The 17,877-nt window shown below is 39.9% G+C and overlaps 1 protein-coding gene across 4 annotated transcripts in view; it reads left to right on the top strand.

Moving 5' to 3' along the window:
* RERE (arginine-glutamic acid dipeptide repeats) overlaps positions 1–17,877 on the top strand; it is a 404,253-nt gene that overhangs the window by 94,999 nt on the left and 291,377 nt on the right. For 2 of the 4 annotated variants that reach the window (XM_079133349.1, XM_079133346.1), the window contains exon 1: positions 3,550–3,983. The exons of the other annotated variants lie outside the window; for them this stretch is intronic. The gene's annotated coding sequence lies outside the window, so the exon portion shown is untranslated. Of the gene's footprint in view, positions 1–3,549; positions 3,984–17,877 lie in introns of those variants that run through there. 4 annotated transcript variants of the gene reach the window in all.

Genomic DNA, 17,877 nt, shown 5'->3' with positions numbered 1-17,877 from the left:
TCTAATATTTTTTCATTCATCTTACACAATTATTCCTTCACTTTTAATGTGTTTATGTGCAAAACACCTGAAAAATTGTAGTTCTTGTATTAATTTCCATTTCTGCTCCGCAGATCCCTGAGTTTACAAACTCACTCTAATGGTGATTAAAATCTGTTCTTCACTTTGAAAAGTGAGGGTGGGGTTTGGAATGGTCTATTACCGCTGACCACTGACTAGAAGCCATCAGGTGAAAAGAGCTCTTATGTAAGCTTCCATCTTAGGGACCATAGAGGCTTTTTATTTTAAGAGGAAAAAAATGCAAATAAAGTTCAGTGCCAAAGAGGGGTGAGGATTAACTCCTCTCTTTGGAGAAGAATTTAGTAGTACTTTTGCGTTCCAAGAAACTTTGAAGACAAACTAGTGAACAAGTTCCTTCCAAGTTTTATATTTTGTTTTCATTACTCCGTGTGTTCAAAATTTAGTGGTCCATCGATTTACCTGCTACTGTCTATATACTGCTTAAATGCCAGTAAGTAGGAAAAACTTTGAGTAAATTAATGATGCCTTCTGTACCTCATTAACTCTTTAAAAAATGTAGCTTGCAAATAGGACCCTGGTTAAAGCATCCGGGTTTTTATGATTAATGCTAGGCATAGTTGTTTACATTTTCATAAAATGAGGATAAAAATCATTTTATTAGGCTTATGAAGACTAATAGTAGATATATTTATTTGTATAGGTGCTACTTACTTGAGATACTATACTACTTGTTGGAGATAGGCTTCTTTGTGCCAGGAAACATACAGAGAATATACAAAATGAATAAAATGGGGTCATTGCCTTCAGTTCACTTATTCATTCCACAGATCTGTGTGCTTAACACTGGAATTTGAGGACGACAAATGTATAGAACCTTCTCTAATGGAACTCTGTCTAGAGGGGCCATGACATTAATCAGAAAATCACACCAATGAATTACAAACTGAGCTAAATGCTTTTAAGGAAAGGAACACAGTTCTGTGAGGACTTACAATAAAGGAATTTGACCTAGAATAGGGCCTCAGGGGAACCCTCTCTGAAAAAGGGGTGTTTGACCTGTGATTTGAAGGGGGAGCAAGCTTTAACCTGTGTATGTGGTGGAGAGAGGCAGGGAGGTTATTCCTGTTTCAGTGGGAAGAAGCAATGCAGAGCAGAGGTAGGAATTCTAATACCTGAGGGGAATAGAAGGACTGGTATAACTGGAAGGTGGGGGGTGGGTGTGGGTGGATTAGCAGAGGGCGCAAGACAAGAACAAAAGACTTTTTTTTTTTTTTTTTTTTTTGCGGTGCTGGGGATTTGAACCCAGGGCCTTGTGCATGCGAGGCAAGCACTCTACCAACTGAGCTATATCCCCAGCCCAGAACAAAAGACTTTGTGTAATAAAATGCCACCAAAGCGTTAGAATTTCTCAGAGGCTAAGTACTGGTGAATTCCATGAATTTAGGGATTTGGTAGTTCTCACCAGCCTTTTCCAATTCAGCGTAAACCAGCACTTTTTAAATGGTACGTGGAGGAAACAAAAACCCTCTTCAGACTTTGCTACATGTCTGGATATAGCTCGTTGGAAAATTGGAAGTGAGTCCAAGTACAGGAGGAGCTTTTGTGGGCAGGCCTTAGGATGGATTTCATCTCTTAGATATGTGGAGTGATCTCAGAGCCAGTTAGTTGTGAAGCAGATTTTTAAATCTCAGGATGGTCTTGTCGAGGAATGGTGTTTAGTGGAGTTGATAGATGTAGACATCTCCTGTTTGTATCAGTGACAGTCACCTTTCAGGTGCTTCATTCACTCTTGCTTTCAGGACATATGCTGTTAGTTTTAGATATTCCAATCTCCTGTAGAATAACTTGATTTTTATTTAAAAATGCAGGATCTTTAAATAGCACACTTGCTTGTCATTTGGTTATTTGTGCCAAACAGGCCTCTGCTGTCAATGCCCCCGCCTCCCACGTGTGTGAGAAACTTTGGACAAATCACTTTAATTTGTGTCAGTCTCCCTGTCTGTTGGTTAGAGAGTACCCAATAATCCAGCAACTTTAAGGAATCTTAGAAAGTCTAATTAACATTTATAAAGCTACTTTGAGAGTTCCTTGAAACTTACCTGGAAGGTCCAAGTTATAATAGTAAAGTTACCAAAAGTGATCATTCAAATGTTGAACTTGTAACTTTTAAATTTGGGCTGATACTGAGTAAGCTTAATATTTTTTAAAATATATTTTTTCAGTTGTAGATGGACACAATACCTTTATTTATTTATTTTATGTGGTGCTGAGGATCAAACCCAGTGCCTCTTGCTAGGTGAGCACCTATCCTTGAGCCACAATTCCAGTCCCTAGATTTTGAATTCATATTCTATGAGAATTCTTTTTTGTTTAAAAAAAAAATTCCTATGGAGTGTTAAGAGGATAGAAGGATGCTGGACATGGTGGCCCACCTCTCTAAACCCAGCGACTTTGGAAGCTGAGGTAGGAGGATTGCCACTTCCAGACCATCCAGAGCAATTTAGTAAGGCTCTAAGCAACTTCGTGAGACCCTGTCTCAAAATAAGAAAGGACTGGGAATGTAGCTCAGTGGTAAAGCATCCCTGGGTTCAACACCCCTCCCTCCCCCCCCAAAAAAAAAAAAAAAAGATCTTGGCTATGATCCTACTAGGTCAATACATGACATAAGAGTAGTTTAATTTTATGTTAATGAAATTTAGCATGTTGATGTTTTCCTTCCACTAAAAAAAGGTGCATTATAAAAATTGTATGTAATGGTAAGTTGATGTATTTTTAAGACTTAATGGGGGGCGGTCAACAGTTGGAAATTGTCTTTAATTGCATATACAAAGGGAATTAATGAGGGAGTCTGGAATCCAGTAGCCAGTGAGTTACATGTTTATTTAAAGCCACATGGTACGGGAATGTGCATTTATTTTGCTTCCTTATTAGATGAATTTCAATCAAGCCCAATTTAAGCTGTGTCTTGTCTAGCAGATGGGTCTTTATTTTCTTGTGGAAAAGGGTTTGGAGAGATTTTAAAACAAGTGGCTTACAAAGAATTCTTAAACTGTAAAGACAATTGGGGTCGGAAATGTTGTTTGACACCAATGCTGCTTTCTTCTATGCATCATTGAAACAAATGTTTGGCTTGTCTATGGTTGTTGGTTGTTTCATCTGCATTTGTTAGACGTCAGAAGTGGTTGGCATTATTATTCCTGGCAGAAGCCGAGGCAGTTCTAGGATGTGTGAACTGCTGATCACTCACGGGGATGAGCTGCCTCTTTAATATCTTGCTTGCAGATGCATTTTCTAGCTGACCACGCTATTAAGAGCTGCCATCAATCACGCAGCCTCCCAGTTCCGGCTGTCGGGAAGGGGGGAGATGAGGGGCACGGAGGCTGGCCAAGCAAGAAAGGAGATAAAATCGCAGCCGGTATTGTGTGTGTACGCGCGCGAGCGCGCCCGCAGCGGCGAGGGGCAGGGGCGCGCACGGAGCGGGCCGGGCTCCAGTCCGGGTTTTGCGGGCCGCCGCCGTCGCGGGGAGGCTGCTCTTTCTCTCCCTGTGTCTGGGTCACGGGCAAGTGGCAGTGTTGGCCCGGCCGCCCGGGCTGAAGGAGCGGGAGCGGAGCGCGGCGGCCGCGGGCAGCAGGCGCGGGCCGGAGCGGCCGCATCCTCCAGCCGCGGGCGGGCCCGCGCGGCCACCGCCTCCAAGCCCTCGAGCCACGGACCTGCGGGCACCCGGCGCTGCCCTGCGGCCGCCCGGGCCTCCTTTTGTTTGGCGAGTGAATTTCACGCCCCGCGCCACTGCCCCGCCCCTGCCCACCGCAGGGAGTTTGCGGGGCCCTGCGCGGAGTGCGGGCGGGCTGGCTCGGCCCCTGCCGCGGACCCGCCGCTGGCAAGTGGCCGGTGGCCTCGGGCCACGAGGGCGAAGCGGTCCGGGGCAGGAAGTTGGGCAAGCGTGGGCGTAGGCGCTCTTGGAGGTGGGTGTTCGCGTGTCCCGCTGACCCCAGGAGGATGAGCTCGAGTGCTGAGAACCGCAGCGGTTTTCCAGGAATAGGCACTGGGGGTTCATCGCTTCTCCGTTGCATTTCTGTTTTGGATTCCTAGCGTGTTAGTTCAGACTCTGGAAATTTCAATTGAACCGAACAGGAAACATCTTTGGGGCAGAGAAAGCACTCTATGAGTGTGTGTGTATATATATTTTTTCTTCTGAGAGGAAAGCCTGTATAATGTAAAAGTAGTTGTTGATCTGCAAACCTCATTGCTTATAGTGGAGTAAATTTAAGCCTAAAAATAAGATGAATTTGACAGATTCGATTATGAAGTAATGCGGGGCTACTAAAGCTCTAATATAATTTGCTTTTGGGGCCAGAATAGTGTTATTTTGCCAGAGTAGCAAAAATGAAGGGGCTGGTCTTGAAGATTTCTTCAAGTTTAAATTTGTGTGCCTGTGTGGTGGCTGCTCTGCCATCCTTCCCTTTTTTCCTCCTCCCCTGTTGACTCACATCTCCTTCTCTGAGGCCTTGGGGAGACCTGCTTGGCCACTTTCTGTTTGCTGAGAAAAACTCACGTAATAGGTTACTTTGTTTTACTCTCAGCCTGTAAGCGTCCCTGGCGCACATGTGCCACCGCACTCTGTGGGGGCATTGTTTGGCTGGTCTTCCTTTCAGCCATATGGGAAATCTAAAAAGTGGTATGTAATGAATACAGGGGTCAATAGATTACATTTTCCCTTAGAAATTGTGTGCATGTGTGCTTGAAAGATTGAGACATTTGAGTAGAAGTTGAAAACAGTTGACAAAATCTTGGGAAATTCTGTGCCAAAAATACTGTGTTCAGTCCCCTCCACCTCCCGACTCCAAGTTTAAATTAGACATGATTTGAAACCTTACACATGGGAACAATATCCTACGTAGGCCCATTGCTCTGTGGGCAATTGTTTCCAGAAGCACACCCACTCTACATTTTTAAGCATGTGGATTTGGGCCCTGAGAGGCAGTTGCCTTCCTGAATATTTATATGGCTTAGTAAATCAACACAAGGCAGAATTTTAGATGCTTAACAGCAACTTCACAATAGTGTGAGGGCACCAGTTTGGAGCTTGTATTTATTTTTTTTTCAACTTTGTAATTTACTGTGTTTAAACTATTTTATAAAGATCTCTGGGACTAGTGAAAGGTGGTTTTTCGTCCAGAGCCCTTGAGTGCTCATTGTACTCTGGCAGGCGCTGAGGCTTGACAGGCTGTGTTTGAAATGCTATTTGATCTCTTGCATGATGGAATTGACTAAGATTACACTTTTTCACTCCCTGTGGTCATTGAAAGTGATGCATCAATGAAATTGTTCAATAACATAAAGACTTAAACCACATCCATTCATTCACTCTAAGGTCTCCAGAAAAAGGCCTTTAGATTTTTGTCTTGTTTTGTGGTTTTGCATTTATGAAGTGAAGCAAGAACTGATGTAATATAGCTGAACCACTTCCTTTGTGTGCTTATGTGTTTTTATAGCCTAAAGGATATGTTCCAGACTATGTGGTTGTGATTATTTCTGAAATGTTTGATTGTATATGTGTATTCACAAAAACCCCTACCCCTAGCTATGTGTCCATTTTTTTTTTTTTTTTTTTAATTACATCGTGGGGTAGGGGGACCGGAGAAGTTGACGGGTGAACCCTGTCAACTTGTCACTGAGGTTCAGTGAACTGCTTGTGTGTTATGCAGACTAGCTTTTCATTTTAATTAGTGCAACTGTGTACAGCTGTTAGGTTAGAATGCATTGGCTGCTCCCGCAGGACAGTTTTATCTTACACTGGAGGTTTTTATGGATTTGACTGGCTATGTTTCTTAATCCCTCTCCCATAGCCCCTGTACTTGCTTTTAAGCAAATGATACAACAAGACAAGCTTTTGTTGATTCATGTAAGAGTTTACTTGTGGGATATTTATTTCTGGTTTGAGGAAACTGATAAACCATATACTTTATTAGTAGGTAATTGCATTTTATCATGCTTTTCCAACGCCAATAGAATCATCCACTTATAATAGGAAGCCAATATTTTTGCTTAAAAATGGAGGTAGTTCTTTGTTTTCCCAGTCTAGGATGAGTTTGTAAAACTCAGAACAAATAAGCATTAGTATCAGTGGCAAAACATGGTTAAAATGTTTCCTCCTTCTTACCTCTTAGAGTATACAAAGGGACTGAGAGAGACACCACAGGCTGGTTGATGAATGTAGAAGGGTTTAGAAATGTCTCTGCTCAGTGGAGAACTTTAAATTTTAAATTGTGTTAATGGCTCCAAGTTAATTAGAAAGCATTTACTTTAAGATTGGATTGGTCTGAGGGGCTGGGATTATGGCTCAGTGGTAGAGCGCTTGCCTAGCATGTGTGAGGCACTGGGTTCGATTCTCCAGCACCACATATCAATAAATGAATAAAATAAAGGTCTGTCAATGTCTTAAAAAATACTTTAAAAAACAAAAGATTGAACTGGTTTGAGCTGGTTCAGTCTCTAGTGTGTATACACACACACACACACACACACACACAGTGGATAGGTTTGAATTTTTTTGTTTTAAGGCCCTGGGCATTGAATCCAGGGGCACTCTACCACTGAGGTAGGTCATACCCAGCCCTTTTAAAATTTATTTTAAGATGGACTGTAGTAGATTGCCCAGACTGCCCTTGAATTTGAGATTCTCCTGTCTCAGTCTCCTGAACAGCTGAAATTATAGGTATTCACCACTGTGCTGGCTGGATTTAAATCTTTGGGTATAGACCTGTAATAAAGTCAGACTTCACAGGGTGAAGCAGATTATGAGTAACCTGTTTTCTTAGTGATCAAATCTCCCTACTGTCCCCCTTTTGGTTGAGATAAAACTATCTAGAGCTGTTATCACAGGCTTCTAACATTGTACAGTAAATTTTTTTTAAAGGAACTGAAATTACAGAAACAAAATGGGTCAATATTTATGAATAAAGCTAGTTTGATATCTTTTTACTGGTGGATGAGGTGTAGGGGATTGGTATGTGGTGGGAAGGGAAGTTGGCTAGGTGGAGATACTATTTTTGTAACTTACTGGAGAAAAGTGTCCTTCTTAACCTAAAATGAGGAAAAAAGTACAACACTGTATAGAAGATGTGGTAATTTGTATGTGATTTTTCTGGAAAATATTTTTTCTAGTTAGAGGAAATTCAAAGGTTTAGTCTGGCCACAAGAGACTGGTGAATTCAAGCAAAAAAGAGAGAAGTAAAGAAGTATCCTAGGTCCATTCCAAACATATCATTTCAAAAGTTCATTTTTAAGTCTTTTTGTTGTTGTGATCATGTTTTTTTGGTACCAGGGATTGAACTCAGGGGCACTTGACCACTGAGTCCCATCTTCAGCCCTGTTTTGTATTTTATTTAGAGACAGGGTCTCACTGAATTGCTTAGGGCCTTGCTTTTGCTGAGGCTGGCCTTGAACTCGCAATCCTCCTGTTTCAGCCTCCTGAGCTGCTTGGATTACAGGCATGTACCACTGTGCTTGGTGTGACCATGTTTTTTGATTCTAAGTTTTTAAAAATTATTTTTGTTATTATTTTTTTTTAGTTGTTGATGGATCTTTATTTTATTCATTTATTTATATTTGGTGCTGAGGATCGAACCCAGTGCCTCACACATGCTAGGCAAGCACTCTGCCACTGAACCGCAACCCCAGCTCCATTCCAAATATTAATGGTGATTTGATTCTTAGACTTGCCCTCTGAATTACAATTAATCCACAGTATAGTGGATATACATTTGTAATGAAAAAACAAACAATAATATTGACATTTAATTAGCAGAAAAATTAGTGTAATTTAATTTATTTTTATTTTTTTGGTAACTGGGAGTTGAACCCAGGGGTACTTAATGACTGAATTACATCTCCAGCCCTTTTCAAATTTTTTTATTTTGAGGCAGGGCTTGGTAAGTTGCTCAGAGCCTTGCTAAGTTGCTGAGGCTGGCTTTGAATTTGGAATCCTCCTGCCTCAGCTTCCATGTTGCTGGAATTACAGGTGTGTGCCACCATGCCTAGCCAAATTAGTGTAATCTTACTCAGTTTTTTAATTTTCTATTTAATGCAGTGCTGGAATCCTACCCATGACTTTGCACATGCTAGGTGAGCAACACCCCAGAGCTATATTCCCAGCCCTCATTCAGTTTTTATTGCTGTTGCAGGGAAGCTCTTCTTGTGTAATTAGTCAATTTATTCAGTATACCCTGGTAGTCAGCTGCTGTGCAAGAAGCTTTTCCTAGTTCTGCCGTTTACTCTGAGACCTGGGATAATTTGCTTACCTTCTGTGGCTGCTTCCTTAATGTGAGGAAATGATGACTCTGCCTGGAGGGCTTGGGTTGCGCTTAGTCCGTTTTGTATTGCTGTTACAGAATACCATGGATTAGCTCATTTATGACAGCGGATTTGTCTTGGCTTCTGGAGGTTGGCAAGTTCATGAGCACAGTGCGGACACCTGGTGAGGGCCACTGCTGCCTCATCCCATAGCAGAAAGTAGAGGACAAGAGAGCTGTCCTGAGAAGGCACGAGGGCACCTGCTCTCAGGATAGCTAACCCGCTCCTTAGACAACTTGATTACTTCTTAACTAGGTTCTGTTTCCCGACATTGATGCATGGGGATTAAGTTTCCACTATATGAGCTTTGGGGGAGAGACTCAAACCATAGCAGTATAGAGTGCCCAGGGCTGTGCCTGGCACTTAACACCAAATTCACAGTATCAGGGAGCACTGACTGACTATGTGCTTGGTAATAATTTAGGTGTGACAACACACAAAAAAACCAAGTCCTGGTCCGCCTAGCACTTACATTGCAATGGAGGAAAGCAAAAGAAGTAAATAAAATTGAGCATAATGATTTGTGAAACTTCCAAAGACGACTTCTGGGTATGCCAGCAGTTTTTAGAACTATAGCATGAGAAGTCTAACCTCATTCTAATATTTTTTTTTTTAGTTCTAGATGGACACAATGCTTTTATTGTATTTATTTATTTTTATGTGGTGCTGAGGATTGAACCTAGTGCCTCACCCATGCTAGGCAATTGCGCTTCACCACAGAGCCACAACCACGGCCTCCTCTAACATCAGTCTCTAAGTCATCATTTTTTCCATGATAACAAATGCATTTTTCATACTACTGGTAGGAGGATTTATTAGCTAGTGTTAACTCTTTTTGGCTCATGTGTAATAGAGGAGGGGGAGTAAGAGACTTCTCCTGGTAAAGCGGGGGTGGTGAGGAACAGAAAAGTGATTAAAGAATGATTTGTTAGTACAAGCATTCAATATTAGATGGGGAGTATTTGAATCATGACTCATCTATATTCAGCCATTAAAAAATCGTTACGATGTGAGGGATAGGGATGGAGCTCAGTGGCAGAGCACTTGTCTAGCATGTGCCAGGTCCTGGGTTCCATCCCTAGCAATAGGGGAAATCATTGTGATATTAAAAAAATGTAAAGCTATATGGAAAAAAACTATATAGATGACATTGTTTATTCAGTATGATTCTAATAATGCGCACACCAGCATTTACTCAGCTGATACTGAGGCGAGAGATTGGAATGAAATACACCAAAAATTAAGAGTGCTGATCTCTAGTTGGTGAGATTATGTATGATTTCATTTCCTTAATATTATTTTATCTTTTCATGAATTACTGAATCTCTGCAGGTTTAATAACACGGAAGTAGAAGTGAGGAAATGGAGACTTAGAGAGGTTGAGTGATTGTATTATGGCCTTTCAAATGGTGAAAGGTGAGGCTAGGATTCCAAGCCAAGTCCCTGATCCCCTGTTCTTGACTCTGAGACTTGCCCATCTACCGTTCTACAAGAAGTGACTTCTATGAAAGGGCTTTCTTCCACCCTGTTGGTGACTTGGTGGCCCATACCACTTTATCTGTCGCTAACCAAGGGGTGCTAACTGAATTCCTAAATGGGAGGAGTGCTCCTCATATAAATTGTTCCTGGAAAAGAACAACTTACATTCAGGCAAAACTCCATGCAATCGAAAGGAGAGCGGGTCGCTTATGATCTTTAGGTTCTATACTGATAAATTTGGAGCTTATATTCATTCTTATTTTTGAAATGCTCCAGAAAAGATTTGTCATTATGAGCCTGACACTCAGATCAGTAACTTCTCCCCACTTCATTAACAATTGGTTTTCTATGAATTTTTTGCTTTCTTATTAAGAAATTAAAATGATATAAACAGTTATATAGTGAAACTAGCTTCTCCCTGTTCCCCTTTACACACACACACACACACACACACACACGTTAACATTACAAATACATGTGCAATATTATTATTATTATGGTTTTTTCATTCTTTGTTATTTGCTTTTTTTGGGTCTACAAAGAATGTATGTCTCGGGCTGGGGATATAGCTCAGTTGGTAGAGTGCTTGCCTTGCGAGCACAAGGCCCTGTGTTCAATCCCCAGCACCGCAAAAAAAAAAAAAAAGAATGTTTGTCTCAATTATTTATCTAGTACTTGATTGATTGCTGAGCATTTTGGGTTTTTAAAAATTGTTTTTATTATAAGCAGTACTTCAAAGAGTGTCTGTGGGAATAGTTCATAAACCTGTGCTTCCTTATTCATAACTTTATATGAATTCCTAGATGTAGAATTGCTGGTCTTATTTTATCAAAAGTTTTTTGAAAAGATAATTAAGCAAATCAGGTTTCCTTGAAGATACCTGAGGTTTTAAAAAAATCAGATAACATTTATTTAAAAAAAATTTAAACATGCCCTCACCTACAGAGAAGTTGGACAATAGTTCAAATATTCTCTTTTTTTCTTTTTTTAGGTCCTAGGGATCGAACCCAAGTAGGCAAGCACTCCACCGACTGAGCTATCTCCCCAGCCCCAAATATTCTCATTTTTTAAAAAATAGTTGTAGGTGAGCACAATACCTTTATTTTATTTCCTTATTTTTATGTGGTACTGGGGATCAAACCCAGTGCCTCACATGTATTAGGCAAGCACTATACCACTGCTGAGCTACAACTCATTTTGTTTGTTTGTTTGTTTGTTTATTTATAGTACTGGGCATTGAACCCAAGGCAGCTCTGCCACTGAGTTACATCTCAGCTGTTTTTATTTAAGACGGGGTCTTGCTAAGTCTCTTCAAGGTTGGCTTTGAACTTGCAGTCCCTTCTGCCTCAGCCTCCAGAGTCACTGGGATTATAGGCATGTGCCACTGCACTGGGCTGAAAATTCTCATTCTTCTAAAGCTAACGGTTATAGTTTAAAAAGTCACGGATGACCAGTGAGTGATATGTGGAAACTAGCGGTTTGGCACTGAGAGCGGGAATAACAGAATAGTGGTAAGGAGAGACTGAAGGTAAATGGCATTGACTTGGTTAAGGCATTGAATGCAGAAGATAAATAGCATATGACATTCTGTAGGTAGGATTTTATGGTGATTAATATGACAGTTATGTGGTTAAAATAAGGTAATGGATGTAAGCCACTTTAGAAAGTACAATACATTTATATAGTGACTATAATTAAAGCATCTGACTTTAGCTAGAAAAGAAAATAGGAAACATTTTAGAGTATTATTGGAAGTTATGTGTTAAGATTTAAGATTGTTTTGGGGGCCGGGGGAGAGTGGTACTAGTGATTGAACCCAGGGGCACTTAACCACTGAACCACATCCCCAGCTCTTTCTATATTTCTGTTTTGAGTCAGGACCTCACTAAGTTGTTGAGGCTGGCTTGAAACTTAGTGATCCTCCTGCCTCAGCCTCCCAAGTTGCTGGAATTATAGGCCTGTGCCAAAGTATCTGGCATGTGTTAAGATTTAAAAGAAAAAAAAAATATATGTTTTAGTTATCAGTGGACCTTTATTTTGTTCATTTACTTATATGTGGTGCTGAGAACCAAAGCCAGTGCCCCACACATGCTAGGAAAGTGCTCCACCACTGAACCACAACCCCAGTTAAGATAGTTAAGAGTATGGTAGGTATGTATAGGAGATTTCTATAAGATTGAAGGTACCCCATTAACATTTGAGATAATTGTTGAGTTAAAAAATGAACAATTGGATCTGGTCTCCTGCCTTGTTTTTCACAAAGTGCATGGACTCTTGTAGTTGCGGTTTTAAAAAAGGACTAGTTTATATGTGACTGTTGAGCTTCAGAGGAACAAAATAGAGTGCATATAGTGTATATTTGAAAAATTACTGTCTCCAAATGGTGTCTGCTGCTGTGTTCACACCTCTGTGTACCGTGAGCTCACCAGATTATTACTAATAATTAAAAAATATCTGGTTAGAAGAGTATATTCAGGTTTTTGCTTGTTTTGAACCTCAACAGCTGTAGTGATTTGACGTGTATGTATTTTAATAAAATGGCATTTGAAATGTGTTCTTTGGAATGGCCTTTAGGATTTCTTAGTTGAACCAATTTATGCTTTGCACAAACAACAGAGGCAGTTTAGTAGATTTTTTTGTGGCTGTCTCTCAGTGAGAAATTTTATTGATTTATCACTCAAAAGTGTTTTTGTTTTACTAACATTTTAATTTTGTATTTTGTGGTTCTGTAGATTGGACCCCAGGGGTTATCACTGAGCTATATCACCTAGCAGTTCTTATTTCTGAGGACAGGGTCTCACTGAGTTGCCCAGGCTAGACTTTGATTTGTGATTCTCCTGCTTTCCTTAACCTCTAGAATAGCTGAGATTACAGGAATGCATGAACACACCCACCAATATTTTTATCATTTTAAACACTTAAATGTTATGTATGATTGACACTTCCCATGTATGTGGTATAATATATGATGAACCTTCTGTAATTTTTTTTGATATTACCCACCAACCAAGTTAGAACCTTCAACGAAATCTTACTGTCATGAGTGCTTTTATTCTGTTACATTTTAATTTTTTTGCTGCACATATTACTATTAAATAAATAGTACAATGAAATACAATAAAAATAAGTAAATAAATAAGGTACAATAAATAGTTCAATGTAGTACAATGAAGTTTGCATAAATTAAATGCAAAACACAGAAAAATAGAAATGTCAGCCAGGATTTTTGTTTTAATTTATTATTATTTTGGGGGGGTTGATTTCAGGGATACTTAACCCTTGAGCCATATACCTAGCCCTTTTTTGCAATTTTTTTAGAGACAGGGTCTCACTGAGTTGCTTAGGGCCTTGCTAAGTTGCTGAGGCTGACTTTGAACTCACAGTCCTGCCTCAGACTCCCAAGTTGCTGGGATTACAGCCTGGCACCACTGCATCTGGTGCTTTTGTATTAATTTAGTTTATTTTTTTTGCAGTTCTGAGGATTGAACACAGAGGTACTCTACCATAGAGCTACATTCCCCAGCCCTTTTTATGTTTCTAATTTGAGACAAGGTTTTTGCTATCTTGCCTAGGCTGGCTTTGAGCTTTTGATCTTCCTGCCTCAGCCTCTCGAGTAGCTGGGATTGTAAGTGTGCACCACTGCGCCTGGCTTTTAAAAATTTTTTTGCAGTACTGGGGATTGAATGTGAGATATTCAGTAATTGTGTGTGTGTGTGTAGTTGGGAAGAAAGATGTGTTAATTGGTTACATATAGAAAAACCATTGTCTAGATTGAACCTTCTGAATGATATCTTTTTCTTTTGGTTTCACACTTGCATTCTTACTGTGTTTTGGGAGGAGAATATTTAATACTTCGGGGAATTGTGCAGAAGAGTTTTCACCTTAACGTACCTGTTCTTTGACTCCCTACCTGCTTGCTTACTTTTCTTTCATAGACTGTTTCCACAGAGCGTGATTATCACATTGAACACAGGCAGATGTTCAGTCATGCAGTACTCACATTTCCCAGGAGGAATGGCAGCGGTCAGTATTCACTAGTGTGTTGGGGTCTGGAGCAGTTTTTTGTTTTTGTTTGCATATTGATGACTGAACCCCGGGGTCCTCCAAAACTGAGCTCCATCCCTTGTCTTTTGACTTTTGACATAGGATCTCCCTACGTTACTAAGGCTTCTTTTACTTGTGATCCTCCTGCCTCAGGTGTAAAGTTGATGTCTGAATGGAGAGCAGAAAGCATGCTGCAGAATGTGATCATTAAAACAGTATGACTTAAAAAAAAAAAAAAGAAAAGAAAATTGGTGTTCTTCAGTTATTAATATTTTATTATTTGTGATATATTAAAACATTTATATAGAGTACTGGGGATTGAACCCACTGAGCCACATTCCCAGCATTATTTATTTATTTATTTTGGGGTGTACTGGGGATTGAACTTGGGGGCACTTGACCTGCTGAGCCACATCCCCAGCCCTAGTTTGTATCTTATTTAGAGACAGGGTCTCACTGAGTTGCTTAGGGCCTCACTTTTGCTGAGGCTGGCTTTGGACACAAGATCCTCCTGCCTCAGCCTCCTGAGCCACTGGGATTACAGGTGTGCACCACCACTCCCAGCAACATTAAATTTTTTTTTAATGACTATTGCAGGTATGTTGGTGCATACCTCCCAGTGACTCAGGAAGACAGCAAGTTTGAGACCAGCCTGAGCAACTTAGAGAGACCCTGTCTCAGGATAGAAAAGTAAAGGGCTGGGGATGTTGCTCAGTGGTCAAGTACCCCTGGGTTCAATGCTTAGTGACCCCCTCCCCCAATAAAACAAAATTGAAAATATAAAAAAGTTTAATGATTTTTATTAAGATGGGCTTTATTTTTAGAATGATTTTGGGTTTACAGAAAAATTGAGTCAAAAGTATTTTCTATATGCCCTTGACCCCCACATCCCTCATTATTAACTACCTTGTACCTGTTATAGGTGATGAATCAATATTGATACATTATATATCACTAAAGCCCATAGTTTACATTGAAGTTCACTGTGTTATACATTCTGTGGGCTTTGACAAATATTTGACACCATTACAGTGCCAAAGAATAGTTACACTGATCTAAATATACCTTGTGTTCCATGTATTTATCCTGCCTTTTCTCCATTCAGACCCCTGGTAACCACTGACCTTTTTAATGTATTTATAATTTTGCTTTTTGATGTCATATAATTGGTCTCATAATAATATGTAACCTTTTCTGGTTGGCTAATTTCTTTTAGCAATGCATTTCCTCCATGTCTCTGTGGCATAATATCTCACTACTTTTTTTCACTGATAGCAGTCCATTGTATGGATACACTAGTTTATTTATTCATTTACCTACTGAAGGTAGCAATATCTTGGTTGCTTCCAAGTTGGGTGATTATGAATAAAGCATCTATGAACACTTATGTGCAGACTTTTTTGTGGAGATGAGTTTTCAGACCCTTTGGGTAAGTACCAAGAAGTGTGGTTGCTGTTGCATATACGTCTAGTTTTGTAAGACGCTGCCATACTGTTGTCTTCCAAAGGGTTGGCACCATTTTGCATTTCCACTAGCAATGAAAGAGTTCTTGTTGCTCCACATGCTTGTTGGTATTTGGTGCTGTGGATTTTAGCCCCATTTAGTTATTAAACTTTTTAATATGACTACTCATTTCTGGAGTCTGCTGTGTGGCAATTTTAATTTTCTGTACTTTTATTATAGAGAAATGATCACAATAAATTTTATGTGTTACATGTGTCTCATTTTTTATCCTGTAGTAAGAAAGCATAAAGGTATAAATTTAAAAGGAATAATATAGCCCGATTGGATTTTTTAGTGGGTATTACTATGTTAGGGTGTTGTTAGGTTAGGGTTCATGTAAAATGTAGTAACATTAATTTGTTAGTGGTTCCATGTAAATGTAATTTCCCCAGTGCTCTTCATTTTCAAAGGTTTCATTTTTAAAAAGTAGGATCCTGTACTTAGAATGGTTACAAATGAATTCATTTTGCCAGGATCTCAATTTGCTAGATATGTGTAGACTTAGAGTTGTATTATTTTCTTTTTGAGTGCCATTTGTTTCTATGATCAAGGCATTCATAAATGAGGAAGGTTTGATCTTAACCTTGAAAGTTATAATATATCTAATATAATCAGGGCAGTTAACTATTGAAAGGTTTGCTATGCTGCAGATATTGTGTACTACTTTTTAAAAAAAATATTTTTAGTTGTAGATGGACACAAAAACTTTATTTTTTATGTGGTACTGAGGATTGAACTCAGTGCCTCACATGTATGAGGTAAGCGCGATACCACGGAGCCACATCCCTAGCCCCAGTGGTGTGTACTTCTGTTCTAAAAGGAGGTTAGTACTATGTCCCAGCCATGCTTATTTAGAACTTTTTTTTTTTTTTATTTGGGTGCTGGGGATCGAACCCAGGGCTTTGTGCTTACAAGGCAAGCACTCTACTGACTGAGCTATCTTCCCAGCCCCTATTTAGAACATTTTTGACTGCAGTTACCCGCTACTAGTTACTGGAATTTAACAACAACAACCCCACTGTGCTTTTTTAGTACCCAAAGCTGTGGTTATGAAGATGATTTGGATATTTTTTCCTGATGGTTGTGTGGTTCATTAATTCCTGTCAGGGCTTCTTAACTTTGAATATTGGTGAAAGACATGATTTCCCCCTGAAGAAAAATTTGTAGCTGTTTGGATCCATATCCACAGTACTTCATGGCAGGTCATTTATGGAATCCCTAAATACCTTCCATGGACCTGTCATCAAGACACTGTCTTAGTGGCCTTGAATCTTTTTGAATTAGTGGGGAGGTTATGCAGTTCTCTTTTTGGGCAGATATACGTTACTTGGATCATACTGATCTGTGGCTACTGATTTATATAGAGACTTACAGAATGTACTGTTTGAGTGTACTGAATGGTTTGTAGAGAGACTGTCCAGGCTGTCCTGTACCATGTCACACGGCTCTCTTTTTATGAGTACCCAGAGGAGAAACTTTTGGTAAAAGAAAAAACTCACCTCCCGAGCATGTAGTTTGTAAAGAATTTAGAATCCTGTAACTGATGAGGTTCTTTTGTTCCTTTGAGCTATTTTCCCATAAAATTTTGGTCACACTTAACACAAGTATAAAATTAACCTGAAATCTATGTACATTTATGTACTACTTCATTCATTGTTTCATCTTCTTGAATTCTTCTTTTCGCTTTGCAACTTTAGGGAAAGAGTAGAGGCTTGGTAGTCTGTGTGACCCGAGGGAAGCTGTTTGCTCAGGGTCCTGTTCTATAATTCATTCTTGTGGCTACAGGAGCAGACTGGAATGATCTTAGAGCAAGCAGTACCTGGTACAGGTGAATGCTGAAGAAATCCTATTTATTGTCATTATCCCAGTACCCTTATTTATTTTAGATTTTATATTGTATGAACCATATTATGCTGCCTTAAGCCCTTTTAAAATAGTAAGCCATCCTTTAAATCTCAGTCTCCTGTTTTCTCTTCCCTGATTCAGATATTAGATAGATACAAAGGTTTAGTTTTTGCTTCAGTAGAGTCAGTAAAGAAATGTGTGGGAGAGTGCTGCAGGGCTGAATTGTTTCCCTCTGATTCATATATTCAAATCCGAATTCCCAACGAGATGTACTTGGAGGTAGGGCTCCATGATGGGGTTAGTGTAAGAGGAGCGGTGAGAGTTCTTCCTCATTGTCATTTGAAGACACAGTCAGAAAGTGTTCCTCTGTAAATGAGGAAGAGACCCCTCACTGGGAAACACAGTGGGCTAGCACCTTAATCTGGTACTGCAGGAGCCTCCTCAACTAGGACACCAGTCCCTGTTGTCCAAGCTTATCCAGCCTACGGCATCCTTGTCACAGCCTGCGCAGACTAATGAATAGCTTATATAGAGACTGAGCTTTTGGGGAGTGAAGTGGGGGAGGTTAGATTACTGTTTGTAGAAGGGTTTTCTACCCACTGAAAGCCTTCACTGACCTCTTGTTCAGGTCTC

This window comes from Sciurus vulgaris (assembly GCF_902686455.1).
Source record: "Sciurus vulgaris genome assembly, chromosome: 1".
Classification (NCBI taxonomy): Eukaryota; Metazoa; Chordata; class Mammalia; order Rodentia; family Sciuridae; genus Sciurus; species Sciurus vulgaris.
This window is presented reverse-complemented; position numbering and strand designations above follow the sequence as displayed.